Raw genomic sequence first — 7,641 nt, forward strand, 5'->3', positions numbered from 1 at the left:
GCAGCTAGTTTAATTCGATCCCCTATTGCTTATAATAGAGGCTAGCTAGCTATATAAGCGGGCCTAGTACTATAGGAAGCGCTCTACGTAGGACTCCGCGTCTATAAACGGTATTAGCTCTAATACTATAGACTTACTAAGATAGTCCTTAATTACCTATATATAGCGGTTGCCGCCTTCTATAAGTAGGAGGTCCGTTATAAAGTCTACCTATATATATATATAGAACTAGTTAGGCACCGGAAGCTACTTAAGCAGCCCCTTAAGCTACGCCCTCTAGATCTTTATATAGCTATAGATATTATAGTTATAGAGGAAGCGACGAACGTAGTACTATAAGAGGGGCTAGTAAAAGTCCCTCGTAAGGCCTACTACTATACCCTATCTACCTAGGTAACCTATGACGCTAGAGTTATAGATAAGTTAGACTAGCCTCCCTTAGAGCTCGTTCCGTTCGTCTAGCTCCGGCGGTCCCTCCTTCTCCTTAGCTTCCGTAGTATACGGTGCGCCCGGTACCTATAGTCTCCCCCGCTAGCGTAGATGCCCCCGTAGGTTAATATAGTAGTCGGCTACCTATACCTTTAGCTTTAGCTTTAGATCTAAGCGTCGAGCGCCGGACTTAACGGCGCGGCGTACGCCCTCGTAGGTACGGTCTAGAGCCGCTATCCTATCCTATAAGCGTTATAGGGCCTTATCTTAGAATACTCTCGCCGCGCGCGCCCTTAGGCCGGTCTATCCCTCCTCGCCGGACTAAGGTAAGGGCGCGGGGGGAAGCTTATTCGCTAGCACCGCGTCTTCCTTTACTAAGGAAGCTCCTATATAAGTCTATAGTGCTTCTTATAGGATAAGCTATAGATCCTAGGCCTCGATATCCGCTCCCGTCGGCCGGTCTTAATCCCTCTAGGAAAGCGCGTCTAGGACCGCGGAGTCTTACCTAAGGCGGTACTTAATCGAGAAGTTAAAGCGTAAGAGATACTCCGCCTAGCGGGCTTACCGCTCTAAGAGGTACTAGCGAGTTATAAAGTACTCGAGGTTCCTATAGTTTATAAGAACCTCGAAGCTCTTATAGCTTTAGAGCTCCGCTTACTATTACTTAAGGCAGCTAATAATCGCTAGTATCTCTTTATCGTAAATAGTATAATTCCGCTCTACTAAGGTTAGCTTACGGGAGTAGAATACTACCGGTTACTTCCGCCTATCTACCTCTTAGGAGAGCGTTCCTCTAAGTGCCTAGCCGCTATAGTCCGCTTTAACTAACGTAGACCGGTCGAAGTCCTATTAAAGTAGTACCGGGGCTTAAGAGAATAGGTCCTTAAGCGTACGGAACGCTCCTTCCTATATAGGCCCCTAGTAAAAGGCGGTCCGCTTCCTAGTAATCTCGTTTAAGGGTATTATAATATAAGAGAAGCCCTTAATAAATATCCTATAATAGTTCGCGAACCTAAGGAAGCTCCGTACGCCTATTTACGTAGTTAGGGCAGCCTAGTCCTAAATCGCCTAGATCTTTACGGGGTCCGCCTATATACCTACGCCTATATAAATAATAAAGCCTAGGTACTTAACCCTCTTAACCCTAAATTCGCATTTATTTAGGTCGAGGTAGAGCCTATAAAGTTAAAGGCGCTTTAGGACCCTCTATACTTTCTATATATAATCCTTATAGGAGCTACTTATATAGATAAGGATATTATCTACGTATACGGAGGCGAACTTATCGAGGAAGTCCTAAAGTACGTTATTAATATAACGCTAAAAGGTAGCGGGCGCTCCTAAGAGGCCGAAGGGCGTTATAAGCTACTTAAATAAGCTATAGCGTATATAGAACGCTATCTTTTACTCGTTACCCTCTAAGATCTATACCTTATAGAACGCCTATTTTATATCTAGCTTTATAAACTACTTCGCCTTTAAAAGGTTATAGAGCGTATCTAAGATTAAGGGTAAGGGGTAGCGGTCCGGCCTTATAATTACGTTTAGGGCCCTATAGTCGTAATAAAACTATATCCCGCCCCTTAGTTTACGTACGAATAAGACCGGCGCTCCTACTTTAGAGCTGCTTACTTAAATAAAACCCTTATCTAAGAGGTCCCTTAGCGTCTTCTTTAGCACTAGCAGCTCCGCGTATAATATACTATATAGCGGTCCGAATAGTATAGGCAGTTCTTACCCCTTCTTATCGGTATAGAGTACGATCTTATAGTCTACCCCTAGCTTATATAGGTTAAGCTTATCTACTTCCTAGGACTTAAATAGTAGTAGGAGGTCGTAAAAGCGCTCTAGTATCTATTACCGTAGCTTAGAGGGCGACTTCGGCTTCTTTATCTAGAGGGCCTTATCGATATCCGCTAGGCTAACTATATAGACCGCTACGTTAGCCGCTACCTAGCCTTACCCTTACTCTACCTATCGCATAGTTCCTACGAAGATAGAGGCAAGGACTTCTTATACTAAGTATAAAGCTTACACGCTTAGTCCTACGCTTATAGAACCGTCGTCGTAGCGGACCTACCGTTACGTAGGCCTAAACTATAGCTTCCTTTAGTACGGAACTAAGTATAACTCTATATATAATAACTAGGGTTTCCCGAGGATTAGGGGAAACTCTAGTTAGGGGATTATATAGGCTACGATAAGCTTATAGTAACCGTCGACCTCTATAGCTAGCCACGTAATACCCTTAATTACCGCACCCTCTATCGCGCCTAAGGCGCCCTTTACTCGCCTTAGGGCGATCTTTTCTACTAGTACTTATATCTCTCGCGTAAGCGCCTCGTTAACTACGGCGTAGTACTAGTAGCCCTTATCTATAAGGGCGGCAACGGGCAAGGAGTTATTAATTATAACCTATATTAAAGTAGGCTCCTCTTCTATATAAGCGGATAATTCTTCCTTCTCCTTTACTAGTGCTAGTAATTAGGGCTCTAGAGCCCGTCTTTACTCCGGAGCTACTCTTTTTCTTCTAGGCCTAGGGGGGCGGAGTCCTCCTTATCGTCTAAGGTAAGGAGCGGTTCTATCTTCGCTACTTAAACCGCTATAGGCCGCTTAGCTAAAAGGAAGGGGCATTTTAATATAAAGTACGTAGATACTTCGTAACGTAGGTAGCGGCCGTTAGCCTTCCTCTTCCCGATTTCCTCGCTCGTTACCTACTTCGCCCGCTACTTAGAGTACGGGGCGGTATAGGGGGTAGTCGATAGCGTCTTCTTACCGTATCTAGCCCGGTCCGTGCGGGTAGCCGATATTAAGGTGTCCCTATCCGTGTTAATAGCCGGTTATTTATCTTACGGAGGGGCGGTAATCCCGTCGCCGCTATACGGTATACGCTTACGGAGCTTCTAGAAACGCGGCGTCTACTTATAGCCCTAAGCTACCTTTATTAACCGGCTTATATACTCGCCGTAGTTAGTAGGTATAATTACGGGGATAAGTAGCTCCCGTAGGGCCAGCGTAATCGAATTCCGTAGCTATATAAGCTTCGCGCTATCTTCCTATACCGTAGTCCCCGCTGCCCGTAAGAGCGTCTCTTTGAAATCGGGAAAGAATTCGCTAAAGGTTTATCCGTCTCTCTACTTAAGGGTCTATAGCCTATCTTACGCCTTCTCCCGCTCCTATACGTTGCCGAACGTATATATAAGGTATTAGAAGAAGTCTTATAGGTCGCGTCTGCCCTTAGGGCCGCCCTTATCCTAGAATCCGGAGATCCGCCGTATCTAGGGCTCCGGCAACGTATAGAGGAGCGAATACCACGCTATATCGCGATAGCTATTTAGGCCCTATTTCTCGTCGGTTATAAACTTCGTCTATAGCCGGCTAAGGAAGAAGTAAAAGGACTCTAGCTTACCGTCCTAAGTCGGCTAAGGGAGCGGCTTCCTCGTCGGTAGTATCGCCGCCGTAACCGGCGTTACGGAGGCCGTAGGGGTTAAAGCCGGTCTCGTAGACGGCTCCCTTAGTATAGCGAGAACCTCGTCCTTCTCGCTAGCCGTCGGGCTTTTAATCGCTTCTAGGATAGCTACGATACTTCCTATCTATCCGGGGAGGGGCCTCGGAGAGATATCTATTCTATCTATTAATTAATAGATTATACTATTACGGAGTAGGCAGAGGCGTGCGCGTAGGTGCCGTCCGTAAGATAATATTAATAAGCTATATAGAGCTCTTCTATACGCGGCTAGCCCGCCCCTATACTTATAGGATCCGGCCCTCTGCACGTAACTATACGGCTTAGGCCGCGGCCTAAGCCTATTACCTATAATAGTTAAAGACTCTTATATTTAGTACTAATAAGAGGGGTAAAATACCCCTTTTTTAAAGCTAATTTAAGATATTCTTTATAAATAGCTCTTTATTAAACTATATCTTCTTTACCTTATAGCTAAAGTAGGATTCTATCTAGTTAATAAAGTCTTAAAAGGTAAACTAGTTATATTTACTTAGGTAGGTCTATAAGAAATAAGGGAAAACTATCTTTAAAAAAGTATCTATAAAAAACATTACCTTTATAAAGCTTTCTTAGTCCTTAGAAATATTAGTTTAGTCGACCTAAATCTCCTTATATAGCTAGTCTAGCCGTAAAAGTATTTATTTAGAAATTTATCTCTTAGTTTTTCCTTAACTATAGTATTTATATTTTATAGTCTTTAAGCCCTTTATTTATATACTTTATTATAGGCCTAGCTTATATAAAGCTAAGGGGCTTAGGTAACTAAGTCGTATATACTAAAGAATACTATTTCCTTAAGCTATTAAAAGAGGGTCCTTTATAATAGACCTATTCCTTTTAGTAAGGAAAGCTAACTTCTTAAGTAATTCCTTCTTATAAATAGGTTAGAATTTAAGAATAAATTAACCGAATATTTCCTCGATAAGCTTAATCGTCTAATTCTTCTAGACTAGCCTTATAAGCTTAGACGTTATATCTTAAAAGATTCCTTCCTTTTAAAGAAAGTAAAAGGAAATTAAGCTTATTAAAAATTAAAAGTAAAAAGCTACCCTTTTTTATTAAAGAATTTATATAGACCTATTAAGTAATTTTACTATAAAATTCACCCTTCTATATCCTTTTATTTATATAGTTAATTCCTTAGTAATAAGATATTCCCTTTATACCTTTTTAAAGGACTAAAAAGGAAAAAATAATATTATATCTTCTTAGCTAACTTTTCGAAACTAAGCCTAGAATATAGAAAAAGTATATACTTAGAACTACCGCGAATAGTATATTATACCCCTTTAAGTATAGCTTTATATAGCTACTAGCGAGTATATAATATACTATTAAAGATTATAAATAAAGTAAGGGTCTTTTTATATAAGTAGAAAACTCTTTCTTACCTTTACTAACTAAAGGTATATACCCCTTACTAATAGGACCTAGCTTAGACCTAACTTAAGACCCTAGCTTAGACCTAAGGAGGGCCCCTTTAACTTTAACCCCCCCCCCCCCTTAACTTAAGGGTTAAAATAAGTACCTTAAAAGCTATAGCTTACTTAAAAGAAGCTTTAAAAGGCTAACGCTCTCTAAGGACCTTAGAAGAAAGGCCTAGGACCTAAAACTAAGACCTAAGGATATAAAGATAAAAGATAATACCTAGCTTATACTAAAGACTAGCCTTTTTAGTCCTAGCTTAGCCCTACCTTAAGCTAGCTACTTCTAGCCTAACTAGCCCTTAAAGTAAGTAAAGAGGTAAAAGAGAGCTACCTTTAATAGCCTTATTAGCCCTATACCTATCTAACCTATATTTTAATACTTATAGTAAACCTAGCCCCGGCCTTAGTACTTCTTTCCTAGGGACTAGGCCTAGGGCTTTCTTTAATAAGCCCTCTAAGCCTTTAAAGAAGCCTAAAAAATTAAACCCTTTTATAAGACCCTTATATAAGGGCTTAAGAAGGCAGCTATAAGAACCTTAAACTACTAATAGCCCTTATAATAGCCCTTATACTAACTTAAGGCTACTTAGTAGCTTAAGGCTACCTAAGGAAACCTTAAAGTAAGCTTATAAGCTAAGGTTACTATAAAGAAGGGGCTTAAGGCCTTAGCTAAGACCCTAGCTAAGGCTCTAGCTAAAGCCCTAGTAAAAGCCTTAACTAAGGCCCTAGCTAAAAGAAACGTAAAAAAAGACTTTTAACTTATCTTAAAGCTAAAGAAGGAATCGCTAACGTTTACTATTAACTTTATTACTTTTTATAATAAGCTTAATAAGGCTATAAGGGAACTAGCTATATTAGCTCTATTAACTTTAAATAAAGGTAATATAGTTATAACGATAAAGGCCCTATATATAGTAAAGAAGCTTTTAAAGTAGTAGGAAAAGTAGTTATTATACTTTAAAGAGCTACCTATTAAATCGGCTGACCTTCTTACTAGCTAAACTAAGCTAGTAGCCTAGAGCGTCCCTAACCTCTTAAAGACCTTTATCCTTAATATCTTTACTATAAAAGCTAAAACCTTTAGTAGGATCGATATCCTAGGGCAGCCTAAGTAGCTAGGTACCCTAGGCTTAATATAAAAGGTAGGATCTATTATCTTCGTAGTCCTTTTAAAGGCTATATAAGCTAAATACTAAAAAAAGGGCCTTTATATAATAAGCCTATAGATTTAAGTTAAGGCTTATAAGGAATATACTATATATATATAGTACTATAGGTACCTTTCCTTTAGCTATAACCCTTAAACTTACTAGTAGCTTATTAAGTATACCTTTTACTTAAAAAAGTACTTAACTAAGGGCTATAATTACCTTAGCTATAAAGCTAGCTAAGGCTACTCTTACTTTAAGGTCTAATACTATAACTATAAAAGAGAGTACTTTATAATTAATAAGGTATAATATAAAGTTTATAAGGTATAAGAGTCTTTAACTATTATAGGTAATAGGCTTAGGCTATAGCTTAAGCTATATAGTTATATATAAAGGGCCGGATCCTATATATATAAGGGCGGGCTAGCCGCGTATAAAAGAGCTTTATATAGCTTATTAATATTATCCTATAAATAGTACCTATATATATACCTCTACCTATTCTATAATAGTATAAGCTATTAACTAATAAATCTAATAGATATCTCCTTAGAAAGGGTACCGCTTCTTTAAGGGAGTACCCTACTACCCCTTAGGCGGATAGGAAGTATTATAGCTATCCTAGAAGCAATTAAAAGCATAACGGCTAGCGAGAAGAATAAGGTTCTCGCTATACTAAGGGAGCTATTTATAAGACTAGCGTTAACCCCTATAACCTTAGTAATACTAATTATAGCGGCGGCACTACCGATATAGAAGCTACTTCCTTAGCCGACTTAAGATAGTAAGCCTAAGTCCTTTTACTTCTTCCTTAGCTAGCTATAAATAAAGTTTATAATAAATAAGAAATAGGGCCTAAATAGCTATTATAATATAGCGTAGTATTCGCTCCTCTATACGCTACTAGAGCCTTAAATATAGCGGATCTTTAGATTCTAAGATAAGGGCGGCCTTAAAAGTAAACGCGACCTATAGGACTTCTTTTAATACCTTATATATACGTTCGGTAATATATAGGAGTAGGAGAAGGTATAGGATAGGCTATATGTTACGACCACGGCTACTAGGCCGCTAACGGTCGACCGTGTTAAGCACGTGACACGGTCTAACGGATAAATAGTCGGCA

Source organism: Hirsutella rhossiliensis, assembly GCF_020360975.1.
Source record: "Hirsutella rhossiliensis strain HR02 chromosome Unknown scaffold00003, whole genome shotgun sequence".
Taxonomy (NCBI): Eukaryota; Fungi; Ascomycota; class Sordariomycetes; order Hypocreales; family Ophiocordycipitaceae; genus Hirsutella; species Hirsutella rhossiliensis.